Genomic DNA, 22,469 nt, shown 5'->3' with positions numbered 1-22,469 from the left:
TTTCATCTTTTTGTTTGTTCCTCTTCTGATCTCTGCTCCTTTAACTCCAGGTTTCTCATATCGAATCACAATGTTCTTTGTTTTGCCATTGTTTCTCGTCTTTATGTCTTGGACATAATCATCATCATCTGGATCAGTTGCCCATTTGAGTGAAGCATCACTCCCCATGAACTGGCCTATGGTTGTGCACATTGCTATATGTGACAGGCAGTGTGCTGTTTGCACATCTATTTCAACAGCTATGAAGATTTTTGACTTCCCCGTGCTGTATGGTAGGAGTGCACACACAAAGCATTCTTTCTCTGAAATTCGTCTTCCAACTTCCTTCATATGTTGATACCATATGTTGTTTCCCGAGTATGCTATGCTGTCCAGGTAATCGTTCAATTTGTTATTGTCTTCTTGCGTGCTCCTTCTAATTCTTAAGGTCTTCCTGTAGTTTGCTATGACCACATCTCAAACGCATCCGTATTGCTTCTTCTTGCTGGAGGATTCTCAGATATCTCCATCAATGATCCAGGCATGTCCTTACGTAGGCCTATTTTTGTAGGAGTTTGCACAATTTGCTTCATCCTTTCAAGATACCAACCAGACATGAAAATGTCTCTTATGCTTTCAGCTCTTGTCTTCTCTCCAGGTACTGCCCTGATCTCATGTCTCGTAGGATCAGGTGTGCTTGCAGGTGTTGTCTCCGTTTGCTTATTCTCTAAAGCCTTTTGTCTCTTTAAAAGTTCAGCTTTCTCCAATTGTCTCTCATCTTCTCTTGGTGCGGAACTTCTCATCGTTGGTTGTCCAAACTTCCCCTATTTCTGGAATGTGATTCTGAACTCATTGACACTAGACCAGGTGTGTATGTACTCATTATTTGTGTATGTGTACCTTTCATCAACCCCTTCTCGGGTTTACTTTGCCGACCCTGCCACCGGCGTTGCAATTCATTCAAGTTTCATACGTGTGTCATTATTTATAACATCCATCTCAAGTTCAGTCATTCTATCATTCTTTCTAGGAACTGGAATGAACATGTAAGGTCTGGGTACCTTTGTTGGTTTCATCCGTATATCATTAGGTGGGTGCACGGGAACCTGAAAGCTTTGTGCACCAATGAAAAATGCAGTTCTAATCGTCAATTACAGTAGTATGATAATAAATACTATGCATGTATAAATAATACATTTGTAGGTTAGTTTACAGCATTTGTTCCTTGGCCAATGTGAATGTCTCTCCTCACGAGGGAGGACAACGTTACTGTTCTGGTTTCCCATCTCGATCATCTAAGAAAGCAAAACTAACTCTTTAATACATGCTAAATGCTAAATATTGATACTTTGTCTGGATTCTACTGTCTCTGCTTGTAGGTCACAAATCCTGGACTGCTTAGCCTCTATGTCTGAATAATAGACTGTCTATTGTCTCTGGAAACAGTTCTTTTTCTATAAAAGAAAGTTCCAAATGAGGCATTAAGTTCAGCAAATCCTAATTCACATGTTCCATATAAACCAATTCCCAATCGATGCCTCTAATCTGTTTCACTCCAGACGACATGTTGGCTTTTTGTCAATATAGACAAAAGTGAAGTCCTTGGCAACAACTTTGCGATCTGTCCCTCGAAGGAAATTTTACACTCTTCTCCTGTGATTCTGATGCTGACTAGAAAGTTCGACCTGCATCACGATTCCATGCAGGAGCATACTCAGATGTGTAGTGTTCGCTGGCTCTCTGATGAAAGTGAGGACGTCAACATTGGCATGTCTTCCCACAAGTTCTGGAAAGTCTTCATTTAAGCGGAACAACACATTACTGGCTAGTCTGCTATTCTCTGGTGACAGGGACATTTGTCTTGTCCTTGCTGTACTCCAGGAGCAAAAGAAACTGCTCTGCAATCACTGTGAGCAGCCTCCTTATTGTCTTTTCGTTTTCAGGATCTTGAAGAAACTCTGTTATGCTCGTGATTCTTCCCACCAACGATGGATATGGCCTCAATACTAACTCGAAATAGATCAGAATGTCCTTGGTGAGGTCACTATTGCATAACACCATAAGTAAGTCCAAATAAGGCCTCTGTGTCGAAAGAGTTAGGATACTGTATTCTCTTCCAATTTATGTATCCTCAATCAAAGTTTGGCATATCTTTTCTTATCAAGGCTTCAGTGTGCCTCAGTCCAAAGTTCAAAGTCAACAAGCTATTTTGTGGCTTATACGCGCAATTCTTCTTCACCCTGGAACTAGGATGCACAGAGTGTTGTGTTTTATGTCCCTTTTCCCTTATTTTGCTCAAAGGAAGTGTCCAATACTAAGCAACAACTTGCACAAAATGTTCTTTGTCTCTGCTTTGCTGGTCATTCGTCCTTCTTCCTCGTCATAGATCTCAACTGCACGTGCTGTGGTTCTTCCTCGTTGTCTGTAGTCTCTTCACGTTGGGGTGCAGGCAGAGGGTCTTCTCCGATGAATGGATTAACGTCACCCAGAAAGATCCAAGCTCTTCTTCCCTGTAGCTTGACTGCAGAGGGTGTAACGTCCTCTACTTTAAAGGGGCCACTGAACGTTGGCTTGTCCCACTTTTTCCTTGTGTGATTTCTCACGAGGACTGTGTCCCCAGGGAATAGTGGAGGAACACGTAAGTCTGGAACATGGTCTGTAATAGTATCTCCTTCTGTGTTCTGTGCTGCCCTGCACCCTACTTATCGTCGCTGCAGCTGTCCTGAAATTACAGTAAGACAAGATGTCATGCAATTCAAGTAATTTTGCATTTCCGATCCTAAGACTTCTCCTGTTGGCTGACCATCACATCTAGCTCTATTTCGAGGTGTTAATGGTGTGTGCAACCTTATGCCCGTCGTGCGGCGTGAGATGATGGTCAGAACCAGGCTGGTTTCTGAGTGCATACAGTGCCAGTGGAAGACAGTGTAGCCATCCCTTCTTTAGAGTAAGCTTCAATTTGGCAATCCTTTCCTTTAACAAGCCATTGAGCTTCTCACATATGCCATTCCCTTGAGGATGATACGCCAAAGAAAACTTGTGCTCTATACCAAGCAACAAGCTAATCCGTTCAAATACTGCATTATCAAAATGAGGACCATTGTCTGACCTCATGACTTCGCACACTCCCCATCTGGGAAACACCTCCCTCACCGGAATTTGGCTGCACAGGTAGAGTCTGGGTGTATGCATGTACCTGCTTCTATCCATCTAGAGAATGGAGACACCACAACAATTAGATACCTGTACCCATTACATACTTGAATCATATCGACATAATCAATATGCAAGTGCTGAAAAGGCCCATTAGGCCATGGGATAACTCCTCTAATCACCCATAGTGTATGCCCAGCCATGAACTGCTGACAGATTATACAGTTTACCATAAAAAATGCAACTTCTTCTGTCTTCGGCAATTGTTGCTGCTAGATTCTCCTTTGTCATGTGAGCTGGATAGTGTAACTGTTCCAGTGCTATTTTTAATAAGGCTATAGGCATCACCGGTTTACGAGTGCTGTCTTGTCGCCACAAGCTCTCTGAGGGGTTTAAAGAACACCCTCATCGCTTCCATAGGTTCTTCTCCTCCTGTGGTGCCTCCCCTTGGAGCTCCACTAACTGAGTTTTTGCCATGTTGCTATAGCCTTCAGGCTCGCTTCATGCAACAATCATTCTCTCATGCACATCAGTTATTTCCACATTCATTATTATTTTGTCTTTGGTTGCCACACGCTTGGCTTCAGTGTCTGCTGTTTGATTTCCACGTGAGATCAAATCTGCCGCTTTCGTGTGGGCGGCACATTTCACAACCGCTATGCCCACTGGGAGTTGTAGTGCCTTAATCAGCCTGTCCAATAAGGCTGCATGCTGCACTGGCGTGCCGTCCGCTCTGAGGTAGCCCCTCCTTTTCCAGCACGCTAGGCCTGCGTGCACTGTTGCATCACATAGGCAGAGTCACTGTACACTGTTACTTCCTGGTCTGCGTGATTCTCGAGAGCCAGTATCAACACCAATAATTCTGCAGCATGTGCTGAATAATGTGAGGGTAATCGTGCAATAGTGCGTACTCGAAATTCCCCATTTGCCATGTGTTTCATCACAGCGACGCCTGTATATATCTGTCCATCATTTTGATCGATCCTCGAAGAACCATCAACAAAGACAATTTCACCTTCAGCTAATGCATTTTATTTCACTCTGGGAATCTCATCCTAGAATTCTTCATAGTTTGCGCAATCATGTATTAGCTCTCCTTCAGTGATTGGCTCTGCTATGAAAATAGCTGGGTTCAATATTTTGCATCAAACTATTTTAATCATTGGATTTGATATGACCACTTAATAAGCAGAAGCTCTCTGAGATGTCATTGTGCCTTTTGGTTTTTCTAAAATGGCAAATAATGCGTGCTTGACGAATAACGTCATTGGGCATACCATCACAATGGTTGTAGCCTTTTTTATGGCGAACGCAGTGGCACCTAAACTTTGTTCGCACTGGAAGTAACCCCTCATCACTGGGTCTAGATTCCCACTGTACTATGGCATGGGCTTGTACCCCAACGTGGTTTTCTGTGTAAGTACTGCTGCCATAACACTGCCATTCATGTGTGAAAACAGGTAGAATTGCTCTGCATAATTGGGAATCCCTAAAACTGGTGTCGTGCAAATGGCCTTTTTTAGTTCAACAAACCCTTCTTCCATGGTCTCGGTCCACACCATTTTTTCTTTTGTTGGCTGTCCTTTCTTTAAGGCTTGTTACAAGGGCCTGGTATAGGAGCTGTAGTCAAAGACCCATGCCCTGACATAATTACATAATCCTAGAAAACTTTGCATTTGCTTTACCGTGTGTGGCTTAGCTGTTTTCAAAATAGCTTCCGCACTTTCAGGAGTGACCTTCTTTACCTAATATGAGATCAGCTAGCCTGTGTACAGCACTTCTTGTTGACAATACTGTAACTTCTCCTTGTCAACTTTATATCCTTTCTCAGCCAGTATAGTCAATAGCTGAATAGAATCGTGTCTGCAATTTTCCTCTGTCGTGCTGCAAATTGGAATGTTATCCACGTATTGCAAGACAACACTCTCTAGTGCAATATTGCTTAAATTCATGTTGAATATCGAAGGAGACTCACAGTACCCTTGAGGCAGCCTTGTGCTTTTCAGACGAACTTGTCTGAACGTAAACAATGTCAAATCTTGCAAGTTTTTGTGCAATGGGATTGAGAAAAATGCATTTTTCAAGTCAATCACTGTGAAATACCTTTCCTCAACTGGTATATTACATAGGATTGTGGACGGGTTAGGGACTAGAGTGAACTCGGCCTCGACTATCTAGTTTATTGGTCATAAATCTTGGATTAAACGCCAAGACCCAGCTCCATTATGGCAGAAATTGTCTTAAAAATCCCTTCATCTGCTTCCCTAGACATGGGATACTGTTGTGCCTTTGGTAAAATTGCTCCTGGTTTCAATTTAATCTTCACTTCTCCGACTCCTTTCAGTAATCCTACATCATAAGGGCCTGTACTCCATACTGAGACAGGCACCTTTGCTATGTCATCATCAAAATATTGTGCCAGCATCATTCTCTGTTGCGCCTCTCTTTTGATCATTTGCACCCAATAAATGAGATTAACCTCAACTGTCATCTCATCTTAACCTATCTGCTCTTCAAATAGATCGTCATCAGTGACATCAGTCAATCTGTACCCTTCCCCTAATGGCGATTACTGCGCACCATTGTCTGCCTTCATCGTCACAACCATCAAGCAAAGCCATTTCTCCTCGCACTATGGCTGCTTGTATTGTCAAGGGAAACACTTGTCCCTTTTCCTGATGCATAGGTATTCTTGGCCTGAACAGAAACTCATCTGGGGTTCTCATTATTTTATCAGCAAGGCCTGATAGCCATGACATTAATATACGCACTCCATATGCGAATATTTCTGATTCCAATGGAATAGCTCTCATAGCCCTTTGTCCTGCGTATACTCTAATCATTTCACAACACGTTAAAATAATGCATTCCTGGAGTTGAACATACTATGCCCTTTTCTGTGAACGAGATTGTCATGTTTAACTTTGTCATTAGTTCTCGTCCCAATATATTCATCGGTGTCTGCCTTGAATATAGCAGTGGCACGTTCATGTCACATTCTCCTATGGAAACTGGTGGTTAAGGAACACGACTTGTTGCTCCTGTGAAGCACTGAGTATTTATGGCATCGCCGACAAAGAAAACTTGCCTTCACCTATACACAAGCGTTTTGCACCTGTGTCAACTAAGAAAGAATATTCTTTATCCCCTATACAGACATCTACCCTTTGTTCCTTGTGAGGGTTCGGTGTCCCTGATAGGATAGAACACATCAGGTCTCCTGGTGAGCTGTCCTAGTCCATATATAATCTTGTCCCATTCTAAGTGAACGGATTTCCCCCGTCACTTGTGGCATCTCTTATTCTAGAATTCAGTACCTGACCTGCACCTGTAGTTTGTAACAGTTGCATTGGCAACTGTTGAGACTGTCCCTGTGGAAAATTGTGACATTCTCTGGTTGCAAACTTTGCGGTACTCCCGGCGCTTGCTGCTGCACCATGTGATTTTGTGCAACTCCATTTCTACCCTGCTGCGAGAACGCAGATGCATTCACCATCCCTCCTGAATTGGTCGTTTTGCACCATGTGTTCACTTCTGCATGTGCGTGCTAGATGCCCGGTCATTCCACACGTCCAACATATTGGCGGTGGTCTGATTATTTACCAATTTTGAATATCCTGGTTTCCGCTTTGCATATTTTGAAAACCTCCTTGATTGTTTTGAAAACGTCCCTGATTACTCTGCCATCCTCTTCCTCAAAAGTCTCTTCCCCTTGGGTAAAGCCCGTTATTGCTTTGATCAAACTGCTTTTGATTATTGATCCGCTGTGTATTAGATCCATCTGTGTTAGTTATCATTTCCCCCTCAATGGCATACTTAGATAATTTTTTCTGCACTAATTTAGCCTCTTCACCTTTTCGTGCAGCATCCTTTTCATCAATTTCTATAAGTTCAGGCAGGTTTTAGATAGGGATGGTTCTTTCCCGGTGCTTCCCTTTTCCTATCCAAACTAGGAGATTCCCTAATCCTCTATCCGGTGTTCCTCATTCCCTTACCCCATCCACAACCTCTCCCTAACTCCTCTTCCCCCCATTGTCTGCCAGGTGGTGTCCTTTGGAACTCATATCAGGCACCTGTACCAACCACGATGGGAGGGTCGAATTCATTTGGCTTCTGTGGTTCGGGGGAGAGTGTCGATTCTCTCCTCCATTATTGTGTACTTTTGACAGCATCTGCTTTCAGGAAACTGTCAATATTCATATCATTTTTTGGAATCACCAACGCTAGAACATGGACATTCACCAATGTGCATAAACCTCCCCAATTCTTCGGCAATCTGATATATGCTTTGGATCCACATGCCCAATAATGATCCATGATCACTGCAGTACCATGAACCATTCTTGGAGCGTAAAAGACTTGGCCACAATTCCGATTCTCTCCCATTTTCCTTGTGCCATTATTCCTGGAGCAGAATTTTGGACTCTCCAATGGCACTAGCTGCAAGGGTCCTCCTCTGTCCTCAACCAATGTCAATAGTTTAGCAAGCTTTGGCCACAATAGCTTGCATCCATTCTGTACTATGTCAATCGTAGCCTGGTAACGCCCAGTCACTACCCATGCTCTGCAGATCACTACTCTTTTCTCCCATCCTTCTGGTGAAAGTACTGTTCCCCAGATCTGCATTTGACCTCTGTTCTTCCATCTTCGAGCTTCTTCTTGAGATTTTCCTGCAACTTTCATCTTTTTGTTTGTTCCTCTTCTGATCTCTGCTCCTTTAACTCCAGGTTTCTCATATCGAATCACAATGTTCTTTGTTTTGCCATTGTTTCTCGTCTTTATGTCTTGGACATAATCATCATCATCTGGATCAGTTGCCCATTTGAGTGAAGCATCACTCCCCATGAACTGGCCTATGGTTGTGCACATTGCTATATGTGACAGGCAGTGTGCTGTTTGCACATCTATTTCAACAGCTATGAAGATTTTTGACTTCCCCGTGCTGTATGGTAGGAGTGCACACACAAAGCATTCTTTCTCTGAAATTCGTCTTCCAACTTCCTTCATATGTTGATACCATATGTTGTTTCCCGAGTATGCTATGCTGTCCAGGTAATCGTTCAATTTGTTATTGTCTTCTTGCGTGCTCCTTCTAATTCTTAAGGTCTTCCTGTAGTTTGCTATGACCACATCTCAAACGCATCCGTATTGCTTCTTCTTGCTGGAGGATTCTCAGATATCTCCATCAATGATCCAGGCATGTCCTTACGTAGGCCTATTTTTGTAGGAGTTTGCACAATTTGCTTCATCCTTTCAAGATACCAACCAGACATGAAAATGTCTCTTATGCTTTCAGCTCTTGTCTTCTCTCCAGGTACTGCCCTGATCTCATGTCTCGTAGGATCAGGTGTGCTTGCAGGTGTTGTCTCCGTTTGCTTATTCTCTAAAGCCTTTTGTCTCTTTAAAAGTTCAGCTTTCTCCAATTGTCTCTCATCTTCTCTTGGTGCGGAACTTCTCATCGTTGGTTGTCCAAACTTCCCCTATTTCTGGAATGTGATTCTGAACTCATTGACACTAGACCAGGTGTGTATGTACTCATTATTTGTGTATGTGTACCTTTCATCAACCCCTTCTCGGGTTTACTTTGCCGACCCTGCCACCGGCGTTGCAATTCATTCAAGTTTCATACGTGTGTCATTATTTATAACATCCATCTCAAGTTCAGTCATTCTATCATTCTTTCTAGGAACTGGAATGAACATGTAAGGTCTGGGTACCTTTGTTGGTTTCATCCGTATATCATTAGGTGGGTGCACGGGAACCTGAAAGCTTTGTGCACCAATGAAAAATGCAGTTCTAATCGTCAATTACAGTAGTATGATAATAAATACTATGCATGTATAAATAATACATTTGTAGGTTAGTTTACAGCATTTGTTCCTTGGCCAATGTGAATGTCTCTCCTCACGAGGGAGGACAACGTTACTGTTCTGGTTTCCCATCTCGATCATCTAAGAAAGCAAAACTAACTCTTTAATACATGCTAAATGCTAAATATTGATACTTTGTCTGGATTCTACTGTCTCTGCTTGTAGGTCACAAATCCTGGACTGCTTAGCCTCTATGTCTGAATAATAGACTGTCTATTGTCTCTGGAAACAGTTCTTTTTCTATAAAAGAAAGTTCCAAATGAGGCATTAAGTTCAGCAAATCCTAATTCACATGTTCCATATAAACCAATTCCCAATCGATGCCTCTAATCTGTTTCACTCCAGACGACATGTTGGCTTTTTGTCAATATAGACAAAAGTGAAGTCCTTGGCAACAACTTTGCGATCTGTCCCTCGAAGGAAATTTTACACTCTTCTCCTGTGATTCTGATGCTGACTAGAAAGTTCGACCTGCATCACGATTCCATGCAGGAGCATACTCAGATGTGTAGTGTTCGCTGGCTCTCTGATGAAAGTGAGGACGTCAACATTGGCATGTCTTCCCACAAGTTCTGGAAAGTCTTCATTTAAGCGGAACAACACATTACTGGCTAGTCTGCTATTCTCTGGTGACAGGGACATTTGTCTTGTCCTTGCTGTACTCCAGGAGCAAAAGAAACTGCTCTGCAATCACTGTGAGCAGCCTCCTTATTGTCTTTTCGTTTTCAGGATCTTGAAGAAACTCTGTTATGCTCGTGATTCTTCCCACCAACGATGGATATGGCCTCAATACTAACTCGAAATAGATCAGAATGTCCTTGGTGAGGTCACTATTGCATAACACCATAAGTAAGTCCAAATAAGGCCTCTGTGTCGAAAGAGTTAGGATACTGTATTCTCTTCCAATTTATGTATCCTCAATCAAAGTTTGGCATATCTTTTCTTATCAAGGCTTCAGTGTGCCTCAGTCCAAAGTTCAAAGTCAACAAGCTATTTTGTGGCTTATACGCGCAATTCTTCTTCACCCTGGAACTAGGATGCACAGAGTGTTGTGTTTTATGTCCCTTTTCCCTTATTTTGCTCAAAGGAAGTGTCCAATACTAAGCAACAACTTGCACAAAATGTTCTTTGTCTCTGCTTTGCTGGTCATTCGTCCTTCTTCCTCGTCATAGATCTCAACTGCACGTGCTGTGGTTCTTCCTCGTTGTCTGTAGTCTCTTCACGTTGGGGTGCAGGCAGAGGGTCTTCTCCGATGAATGGATTAACGTCACCCAGAAAGATCCAAGCTCTTCTTCCCTGTAGCTTGACTGCAGAGGGTGTAACGTCCTCTACTTTAAAGGGGCCACTGAACGTTGGCTTGTCCCACTTTTTCCTTGTGTGATTTCTCACGAGGACTGTGTCCCCAGGGAATAGTGGAGGAACACGTAAGTCTGGAACATGGTCTGTAATAGTATCTCCTTCTGTGTTCTGTGCTGCCCTGCACCCTACTTATCGTCGCTGCAGCTGTCCTGAAATTACAGTAAGACAAGATGTCATGCAATTCAAGTAATTTTGCATTTCCGATCCTAAGACTTCTCCTGTTGGCTGACCATCACATCTAGCTCTATTTCGAGGTGTTAATGGTGTGTGCAACCTTATGCCCGTCGTGCGGCGTGAGATGATGGTCAGAACCAGGCTGGTTTCTGAGTGCATACAGTGCCAGTGGAAGACAGTGTAGCCATCCCTTCTTTAGAGTAAGCTTCAATTTGGCAATCCTTTCCTTTAACAAGCCATTGAGCTTCTCACATATGCCATTCCCTTGAGGATGATACGCCAAAGAAAACTTGTGCTCTATACCAAGCAACAAGCTAATCCGTTCAAATACTGCATTATCAAAATGAGGACCATTGTCTGACCTCATGACTTCGCACACTCCCCATCTGGGAAACACCTCCCTCACCGGAATTTGGCTGCACAGGTAGAGTCTGGGTGTATGCATGTACCTGCTTCTATCCATCTAGAGAATGGAGACACCACAACAATTAGATACCTGTACCCATTACATACTTGAATCATATCGACATAATCAATATGCAAGTGCTGAAAAGGCCCATTAGGCCATGGGATAACTCCTCTAATCACCCATAGTGTATGCCCAGCCATGAACTGCTGACAGATTATACAGTTTACCATAAAAAATGCAACTTCTTCTGTCTTCGGCAATTGTTGCTGCTAGATTCTCCTTTGTCATGTGAGCTGGATAGTGTAACTGTTCCAGTGCTATTTTTAATAAGGCTATAGGCATCACCGGTTTACGAGTGCTGTCTTGTCGCCACAAGCTCTCTGAGGGGTTTAAAGAACACCCTCATCGCTTCCATAGGTTCTTCTCCTCCTGTGGTGCCTCCCCTTGGAGCTCCACTAACTGAGTTTTTGCCATGTTGCTATAGCCTTCAGGCTCGCTTCATGCAACAATCATTCTCTCATGCACATCAGTTATTTCCACATTCATTATTATTTTGTCTTTGGTTGCCACACGCTTGGCTTCAGTGTCTGCTGTTTAATTTCCACGTGAGATCAAATCTGCCGCTTTCGTGTGGGCGGCACATTTCACAACCGCTATGCCCACTGGGAGTTGTAGTGCCTTAATCAGCCTGTCCAATAAGGCTGCATGCTGCACTGGCGTGCCGTCCGCTCTGAGGTAGCCCCTCCTTTTCCAGCACGCTAGGCCTGCGTGCACTGTTGCATCACATAGGCAGAGTCACTGTACACTGTTACTTCCTGGTCTGCGTGATTCTCGAGAGCCAGTATCAACACCAATAATTCTGCAGCATGTGCTGAATAATGTGAGGGTAATCGTGCAATAGTGCGTACTCGAAATTCCCCATTTGCCATGTGTTTCATCACAGCGACGCCTGTATATATCTGTCCATCATTTTGATCGATCCTCGAAGAACCATCAACAAAGACAATTTCACCTTCAGCTAATGCATTTTATTTCACTCTGGGAATCTCATCCTAGAATTCTTCATAGTTTGCGCAATCATGTATTAGCTCTCCTTCAGTGATTGGCTCTGCTATGAAAATAGCTGGGTTCAATATTTTGCATCAAACTATTTTAATCATTGGATTTGATATGACCACTTAATAAGCAGAAGCTCTCTGAGATGTCATTGTGCCTTTTGGTTTTTCTAAAATGGCAAATAATGCGTGCTTGACGAATAACGTCATTGGGCATACCATCACAATGGTTGTAGCCTTTTTTATGGCGAACGCAGTGGCACCTAAACTTTGTTCGCACTGGAAGTAACCCCTCATCACTGGGTCTAGATTCCCACTGTACTATGGCATGGGCTTGTACCCCAACGTGGTTTTCTGTGTAAGTACTGCTGCCATAACACTGCCATTCATGTGTGAAAACAGGTAGAATTGCTCTGCATAATTGGGAATCCCTAAAACTGGTGTCGTGCAAATGGCCTTTTTTAGTTCAACAAACCCTTCTTCCATGGTCTCGGTCCACACCATTTTTTCTTTTGTTGGCTGTCCTTTCTTTAAGGCTTGTTACAAGGGCCTGGTATAGGAGCTGTAGTCAAAGACCCATGCCCTGACATAATTACATAATCCTAGAAAACTTTGCATTTGCTTTACCGTGTGTGGCTTAGCTGTTTTCAAAATAGCTTCCGCACTTTCAGGAGTGACCTTCTTTACCTAATATGAGATCAGCTAGCCTGTGTACAGCACTTCTTGTTGACAATACTGTAACTTCTCCTTGTCAACTTTATATCCTTTCTCAGCCAGTATAGTCAATAGCTGAATAGAATCGTGTCTGCAATTTTCCTCTGTCGTGCTGCAAATTGGAATGTTATCCACGTATTGCAAGACAACACTCTCTAGTGCAATATTGCTTAAATTCATGTTGAATATCGAAGGAGACTCACAGTACCCTTGAGGCAGCCTTGTGCTTTTCAGACGAACTTGTCTGAACGTAAACAATGTCAAATCTTGCAAGTTTTTGTGCAATGGGATTGAGAAAAATGCATTTTTCAAGTCAATCACTGTGAAATACCTTTCCTCAACTGGTATATTACATAGGATTGTGGACGGGTTAGGGACTAGAGTGAACTCGGCCTCGACTATCTAGTTTATTGGTCATAAATCTTGGATTAAACGCCAAGACCCAGCTCCATTATGGCAGAAATTGTCTTAAAAATCCCTTCATCTGCTTCCCTAGACATGGGATACTGTTGTGCCTTTGGTAAAATTGCTCCTGGTTTCAATTTAATCTTCACTTCTCCGACTCCTTTCAGTAATCCTACATCATAAGGGCCTGTACTCCATACTGAGACAGGCACCTTTGCTATGTCATCATCAAAATATTGTGCCAGCATCATTCTCTGTTGCGCCTCTCTTTTGATCATTTGCACCCAATAAATGAGATTAACCTCAACTGTCATCTCATCTTAACCTATCTGCTCTTCAAATAGATCGTCATCAGTGACATCAGTCAATCTGTACCCTTCCCCTAATGGCGATTACTGCGCACCATTGTCTGCCTTCATCGTCACAACCATCAAGCAAAGCCATTTCTCCTCGCACTATGGCTGCTTGTATTGTCAAGGGAAACACTTGTCCCTTTTCCTGATGCATAGGTATTCTTGGCCTGAACAGAAACTCATCTGGGGTTCTCATTATTTTATCAGCAAGGCCTGATAGCCATGACATTAATATACGCACTCCATATGCGAATATTTCTGATTCCAATGGAATAGCTCTCATAGCCCTTTGTCCTGCGTATACTCTAATCATTTCACAACACGTTAAAATAATGCATTCCTGGAGTTGAACATACTATGCCCTTTTCTGTGAACGAGATTGTCATGTTTAACTTTGTCATTAGTTCTCGTCCCAATATATTCATCGGTGTCTGCCTTGAATATAGCAGTGGCACGTTCATGTCACATTCTCCTATGGAAACTGGTGGTTAAGGAACACGACTTGTTGCTCCTGTGAAGCACTGAGTATTTATGGCATCGCCGACAAAGAAAACTTGCCTTCACCTATACACAAGCGTTTTGCACCTGTGTCAACTAAGAAAGAATATTCTTTATCCCCTATACAGACATCTACCCTTTGTTCCTTGTGAGGGTTCGGTGTCCCTGATAGGATAGAACACATCAGGTCTCCTGGTGAGCTGTCCTAGTCCATATATAATCTTGTCCCATTCTAAGTGAACGGATTTCCCCCGTCACTTGTGGCATCTCTTATTCTAGAATTCAGTACCTGACCTGCACCTGTAGTTTGTAACAGTTGCATTGGCAACTGTTGAGACTGTCCCTGTGGAAAATTGTGACATTCTCTGGTTGCAAACTTTGCGGTACTCCCGGCGCTTGCTGCTGCACCATGTGATTTTGTGCAACTCCATTTCTACCCTGCTGCGAGAACGCAGATGCATTCACCATCCCTCCTGAATTGGTCGTTTTGCACCATGTGTTCACTTCTGCATGTGCGTACTAGATGCCCGGTCATTCCACACGTCCAACATATTGGCGGTGGTCTGATTATTTACCAATTTTGAATATCCTGGTTTCCGCTTTGCATATTTTGAAAACCTCCTTGATTGTTTTGAAAACGTCCCTGATTACTCTGCCATCCTCTTCCTCAAAAGTCTCTTCCCCTTGGGTAAAGCCCGTTATTGCTTTGATCAAACTGCTTTTGATTATTGATCCGCTGTGTATTAGATCCATCTGTGTTAGTTATCATTTCCCCCTCAATGGCATACTTAGATAATTTTTTCTGCACTAATTTAGCCTCTTCACCTTTTCGTGCAGCATCCTTTTTGCGATTCTTCTCTTGCAGCAGCCTGCAATAGTGCGCAATTGTAAACTGTATTTCAGACCATGGCTTAGCCTCAATCCATACCAATTCTTGAGCTGTTTCTGTACCTGTTCTGGCAGTCCTTGGCATTATATATGGTAAAACACTGGTATAGATTTCCCCCAAGATTCACGAGTTTCCAGCACCCAGGCATCTTGGAAATTCTGAATGTAAAGCAAAGGATCATCTGACTCCTTCATTTTGCTTGTCATTATAGCACCCATATCAGAAGGGTCTGGGTATTGCACTCAAAGCGCTTTCCATAATGCGGTTCTGCAACTGTTAAACGGTGCTCTGTCATGCACAGTATTAACTCTGGTCATCCCTGGGTAACCTGCACGTGTAAACACATCATCAGCTCTATCACCAAGTATGGCGATTAAAAGCCCCTAATATCCCCTATAGCTAAAGTGTTCCCTCCTGTCATTTTTTCTAACTCGTGTATCCATTTTACGGCTTCTGATGTAAACATTGGGAGCTTATTTTTCAGGTTTTCCCTATCCCTGTGTGGCCAAGGTATATATCGTGGCCTTGTTCCTCCTTTTTCTAGTAAAGGGAACTGTGACACATGACACTCCTTTTCCTCTCTCATAATTTTTCTGTCTACAGCGGGGGTAATATACCCGCATCGCCATCTACCTGGCAATGTCCTTAGTCTGCTCACATAGGGTGGTGGAGACACCCCCCTCTGACAATAAGATACTCCTTAATGCCGATCTGATTGTATGGCTGACTCTGATGTCTTCGGTGCAGACCCACTAGAATCTGACCACCTTATTCCCTTTCCCTTAGGGAAGCGTTTTTCGCGTCTTCTCTCGTCTTCTCTTTCTTCACATTCTTCTCTTTCTGCGTCCGATATTGTCTGTGCCCAACTCGTGCAACTTTTCTCATTCTCCTCATTTCTGGTTAGAGTCATCCTATCTAATGACAGCTCTCTATTTCTGCTACTTCGGGAGGTGTCCTCAGTATCGTACAGCTGAGTGCTCTCAAGACGCTCATCCTCTCCTTTCCTTTGGGTACCTTGGGGTACCTGTTCTAACCCTATCTCGTCGTTTAGTCGATCAATCGTTTCTCCAATGCTTCTGGTGTCGAAGTCATCTTCCATATTTGCTCTAGACATGCCTGAATCATACTCAGAGAAGAATTCCTCTATATCTTCCCAGTCTACTACTGGATCAGGTTTTTTAACCTCTCTTTCCAGATATTCAAGGTCCCGTGCTCTCTGTCTTCGCTTCCGTTCTACATCGTCATCAAACTCTCTACGCTTCCTCGGTTCCTCTCTGACCCTATCTTCTTCTTGTTTCCTCGCATCTCTTCATTCATTTGCCCTTTTCATTTTCTCATCCTTTCGTCTTTTCATTCTCTTCTCCCGTATCTTTTGTTGTTCTTCTATTCTCCTTTGTTCTTGTCTATCTTGATCATTAGCTGTTCTCTGCTTACGATCGCGTTTTCTTTGCTCTTCTGCCTTTTCCTGTTTTCTGACCTGTTCATCATGATATAACTGCTCTCGTTTCTGTCTATCCTTTGTCTTAGCCCCTTCGTCTCTTGATCGGTTTTCCTTTTCCTTCCCTTCTAATTCATCCCATGCTCCTTTTTGTCTCATATCCTCAATGCCTTTACCATCGAGTTTCAATAAAATCTGACCTCCCATCCATTTGTTCTGTGCAAATGCTGTCTCATCAGTCCTCTCCTCATCTCCTTTCCATGTCTTTCCCTCTCTTCCCGTATCTAGAGATGTACTTGCTTGTGTTTGGTCTCCTTTTTCCTTTTCGCGTCTTTTCTTGTCCTTAGTGACTTTGGAGGTAATATTCCTGTCTCTGTCTTTCTCTGGGCTTTTGTCACTACTTTGCCTAGGTGACTCATATGCCAGGTTGCTATATCCCGTGGCTGCCTTAAGTTCCCTCAACGGGTATAATCCTTCATCTTTACTAGCTTCGCTTTTTCGCTTCAGGCGGGGCGGGTGGCACAGAAGGCTCCTTACCCCCCTCTGTGCATATGTTCAGTATCCAATCTAACAGTGGCTCCTCCTCCTTTTCCTCTTGGTACATTTTCCAAAGCTCTAAACTAGCTAGGTGTTTGTCTAACTTTTTGCCAGTATACGTGGCGTGCAAATATGTGATCATGTGCTGCAGTACCGTTTTAGATAGCGATCCGCCATGTGGCCATGGCATAAACATTTTGTTTGTGGTTCCTTTAACCCATTCTGCACTGTACTTTTTAACCTTCAGTGCATGCTTCGGCAGCTGTTTGCACATGTGTATCAATGAGGTAATGTCTTCCATGCTTAACCTGTTTATCCTCTCCTTATATAACACTTTATTATGCTTTACGTTTCACCACAAGATCAACAATATGAGCAAGCACCAATCGTCTCAAGCTTCAATCCCATTTTTTCAACAATAATTTCACTTTTATTTTTGTTAACTACAACCATCAATACATGCCATGAAACATCATATTATTACAATCGTGCAATTTCCATGCTATTTTAAAACGTTTTTTACCTCATGACGTCATAGATAAAAACATAAAACAGACAAGACAGACTCTGCCCAACTACACAAAGCTCATGCCATCTGCTTCCTCAGATGCATCCTATCCCTATTTGTAATTTCTGACATGGAATTTAAGCCCATTTCTTTCAGATCGTCTTTAATCGATTCTGGTCTCCTACGTCATCCTATCAATTCAGGACCTTAAATGAAGGCTTCTTCTAGTGCTCTTTAAAACCTAGGAAAATGGGCGTATACTCTTACCTCAGTCGCTCCCGGTATCTCTCTCTATTGCTCGGCCACCCTTGAGTCAATATCTTCCCCTTATATGTATTATACTCTTACTCTGGTGCTATTTTTGTCCCACCTCCCTCCGTTACCTTCCCTTTACGTGTTTTTAGGCATGCACATTTTTTGCCAAAGCATTTAGTCTTTTTCACTCACTGTTCACCTATTTTTTGTCTACGGATGTTCGGTATCACCGCCTTCTTTACCGCCTTTCCGTGCTGCTCATCCGATCAGCTGCTCGTAGAAGTGGGAAGGGGTTCTTGGGGGAAAGCAAAGATTCCTTCAAACCTAACCTGCAGGGTTTTTAATTAAACTAGCCACTATCTAGAGGGAGCTTCTCGTTCTTTAGTCCGGATGGCAAAGGACTTGTGATATTGTAGAGGACCCGAAGTTACTTATGTTGACGGTCAATGGGTGTCTTATCTAATCTTAACCATCTAATCTCTGCTACCAAGTGAACTGGATGGACCCCAGCCGGCCCATAAGACTGGGGGTCTCCAAACAGCCGTTTAAGATGAGCAGCAGCACCCTCGAGACAGATGGGGATGCAGATTCGTACTCTTGCACCAAATAATAATGACAACTCAATAGTTTGGCAAAGAGAGTCTGTTTAATGACAAGTACAAAAAACAGGGAGTTCAATGAACATCAGCAACCGCTCGATCTTCCTTCTCGCTTAAATTCCAATAAATTTCAGAAAAAACACAATATTTATACCAAAACCTCGTCATCATTGACGCATAATCTTAAAACCCTAGCATTCAACGTGATTGGTTATAGGAAGGTAACTTTAACATAGGTACTATATCTATATATGGTAACGGGGAGAGGGGATAGGATAATCAATGTCAGGTGGGGCAACTAAGCCCTTTCTTCGAAATGGCCACTGTAAACATCATTAAAAGTACGACGTCTCATTGGTTCTAATAACTTTAGGACCCTAGATTACACGGTCCACTATGATTGGGTTGGCATCAACCCCACTCATACTTTTCCACTTGCGCTTAGCAGCATGCAGAACAACCAGCCAGGTGCAGGGAGTTACTCTGCACCCCGGCTTCCCTCCAATTATGTTACAATCATTCATCCCCTCAGTGGTCATGTGTCAATTATTTTTTTGTAGTTTGGCCTCGAGTCTGCTCTTGGTCTGAGAAAATTAAGGAGTATGGGTATGGCAGGGGTCCATGCGTAGGTGTGAAAGTCTCATCCCTTCCTGCCTGCATTGTCACGTGATTCAGACACCGTGGAATCAGCCTCTTCTTCATGCATTTTCGTGTATTTGATTTAATTCTGCCAGTCTTCTACCATCTGTGGCTTATCTTGACCTTTCTGAACAGGATACTCTGTTCTTTTTCTCTTTAATTGTATCCACTGGTGGCCTATTCCAGCCCGATACAACCTTGAATTCTTGGCATGGTTACCTTCAGCTGGGTTTCTCTCAGTCTTAATTCTCAATTTGTTTGCTGCAGCACTCTTCTCTTAAGACCTTTAGTAACCTTTGTTCAATTCTGCTCATGTGCGTAGTGGATTTGAACTCATCTATAAAGTGCTTTGAGGTAGATATATGTATAGTTGGCGCTTGCCACAATCTCTTTTACTACTAAGCATAAGCAAGCTTCACAATTTCTTTGCTTATTGCGGTTTCTTGCATCTGTACACGTTTAAACTAACTTAATGGGCCTCATTACCACCCTGGCGCTAATGGGTTAATGGCGCCCTAAAAGGTTGCGGCGTTGTTAACCCATTAGTGCCTGATTACGAGGTCCCTTTGTGGGACCCGACCTTAACGGCTGGTCTACACCAGCCGTTAAAGTAGGGACCCGCAAAGGGACCTTGGTGCTAAGAACGGTACCGCAATTTGCGGTACCGTACTTAGCGCCTTCCCCATTCCCATTGGGGCAAAAATGGGAATAGGGAAGGGCCATGGAGGAAGGGGGAATTACCACCCCGCCAACCTTGTAATGGGGTGGTAATTCCCCCTTTCTCCATGGCAGAGTCGGTAAGTTACCGGCATGGACCATGGTGCTATTAGCACCATGGTTTTCCGCCTGGGTCGTAATGAGGCCCAATATCTTCATCGTGCATATGGCATAGGTTTTCTGCATCTTGACATCAATGTCTTCATCTTATGTTCAGGATGACACTTATCCATGGTATCTTGTCTCTTGTCAGTATTCTCAGGTCATTATATCTTCTATATGTGCGACCGATTTCTCATGACGTCACCATTCGTCTTCCTTTAGTATCTTCTTCACTTGTTCGGGTATTACATTCTGACAATCGTCATTATGTCTTGCCTGTAGATATGGTTTTCTCAATGGGTACCTTACTGTCTAGGTTTTCTTAGGTGTCGGTACTTCAATAGGTACTGTTATTCTGATAGGCACTGGGCAGAGCCCTACTGCGGTTCTCTGCTGGTTTACATGTTCTCCATACGTCACATATTTTGGCGTGAACGTACCTGGCACTTCAAAGGGGGTGACTGGAGTGCGGATGATACTTGGCACTTCCTCTTCAGCTGTCTTTTCTGCGGCAACTGGAGATCCATTCTTCAGTAGAGAAAGGGAGCCTCAATGGCATGGTTTTCTTATTTTATTTTCATTATTTCTTTACATGCAGAACACCTCTTTTCCACTGGATGTTTTTCTTGTGTTTTCCTGTAGGAATTAGGCATCTAGCATCCCTCACATGAAATGCATGGTTTGTGCTCAAAGAACATATTTCAGTCCAAATTCAGTAAGGATTGCACAGGTACTCCTAAGCACACTTGTTCACTTGAACCTTTAGAGGTCTGGAGGGAACTGCAAACATCCTTCAGGTGCCAGATTATGCAAAGTGCACCAGTACATGGCAGTTTTGCACCAGTGCCTGTTAACCTATTGCGGGCGCAGGGGCATTTTGTTGGACTGACCAGAGCAAATATGATATTTTGCATCAGTCGTTCAATGCAAATATCAGTGCTAAGTGCGCTGGCACCAGTGCAAAATTATCCCCAAATTGAAATTATGTTTTTTATCTGTCCCAAGATGCTCAGGAACTAGTTTGGGTGGGTCAGGAATGTAGCACATAGTTGTGTTGCTGGTCCTTTGACGGGTCCTTCAAGCTTGCGTGTGTGGAATGTGTGCCTGCTTCTGCCCATTGGCGGTGTCTGCAGGACCTTTTGACTATATGTGGCCTCATGTCTTCATGCACTGAGGGCATAATCTGCAGGGCAGGACTACAAATTGTGGAGAGACATTTGGAAGGTGATCTTGTAGATCCTCCCTTGTACCTAACATCCCCTCACCCACACCCATCTTTGTGCTCCCTGCCTTCTCAGCAACTGCCCATGCCCTGGGCACATGACCTTCTTCTCACCCACCCCACCCGATCCCCCAATATCTCCTCACCTATACCTGCACTTGCAACCCCCACATTCTTCTCACCCGCACCCACCATTGAACCCCCAACATTCTCGTCACGCACGCCCATGCCAATCCCACAAGCTACTTTGGTGCTAATTACTTCCAATAGCTTTCCTGTTTGATAACCTGTAAGCCACTTTCCCCCGGTCCCCACCTTGTGACTCAGAGAAAGAAGAGGGTTGGTTCTCCAATGCCCATTTATGCACTGAAGACCATTTCAGCACAGGATGAGCAGGTGATTATTAGCACCTGTAAGCAGTGCTTGGATATTGTGGCATACATACTCATCAAGCACTTGGTCACCTTCCCAGTTTTAAGGAAGCACTGGCAGTTGTTCAAGAGAGTAAACTTTGATAGAGTGGACAACCAGTTTGGCCTTCCTGTTCTTCTATTGGCCACCATCCTCACATGTATGTATGTAAGGTTTGTGGATGATCACACCCAGCTTTTGAAGAATAAAATAACTACATTATTTGGAGGTTCAAATGGAGGACCTATGCTTGCCTTGTAACCTCCCTCTCCTGACCCACAACTCCCCCTTTGCTTCGCCGGAACAGTGTTAGCCATTAACCTTCTCCCTTGTACCACACAGACATCTCTGCTCTTGGCCCCCAACACCAGGGACAGCCGTCAGCCTTTCACCCGGTAACCCACTCACCTCTGCTCCTATTAGACCGTGACCCTAGTGCAAGCCATGAACCCTTCAGCCTGCCTACTCTGACTATTCATTCACCTTCCTTCTAAAAACGTTGACAACAGTTCTAGTATATGCCTATTTATTGTACTGTATTCATAGGGTCTCTGTTGCAGAGTAGCTGAATATCATAACTTAATATTATCATAACATAAGTGTAGAGGAGGAGTCAAGGTTCTCTACCAGAAGTCCCGCCCCCATTTTGCTTATATGTTGGCAACCGGAAATTGTGGCATGCGCAAAGCCAACATTGGTCCCTCTAACGCAAAGAGTCCTTGAAACAAGGTATCCATTGAGAAAACCCTATATGATGTACCTGCGAAGAAATGAAAGTTTTCTGAAGGAAAAAAGTGTGAAGATGAGTGAAAGAGAAGACTGGTGACGTCACATGAAGCAGAACTGATGCTCCCAGAAGAGATGCCAATGAAGAGAGTACATAGACCTTATGGAATCTGATGGCAAAGTAAAGAATTGAGCAACAAGTGTGTATAGAATCTGGATATTCCACAAAGCATTTTAGCAAACTTGGACCCAGTGAAAAGGGCTGAAAGTGTGGTGCTCTAGAATAAAACAGCTGACGGTGAAGGAAGATTCGAGAAGGCTTGGCTGGCCCAGTGTCAAAGGTTGGGCAGCCAAGAAACTGGTTATCTATTCGATGCAATGCAGTGAACGTGAGATGCAAGACGGGGTCCTGTTGATGTGTAGTGGAAAAACACTAGAAGCAACAGGTTTTATTAAT

Source organism: Ambystoma mexicanum, chromosome 4p (genome assembly GCF_040938575.1).
Source record: "Ambystoma mexicanum isolate Mex_15411 chromosome 4p, UKY_AmexF1_1, whole genome shotgun sequence".
Lineage (NCBI taxonomy): Eukaryota > Metazoa > Chordata > Amphibia > Caudata > Ambystomatidae > Ambystoma > Ambystoma mexicanum.
This window is presented reverse-complemented; position numbering follows the sequence as displayed.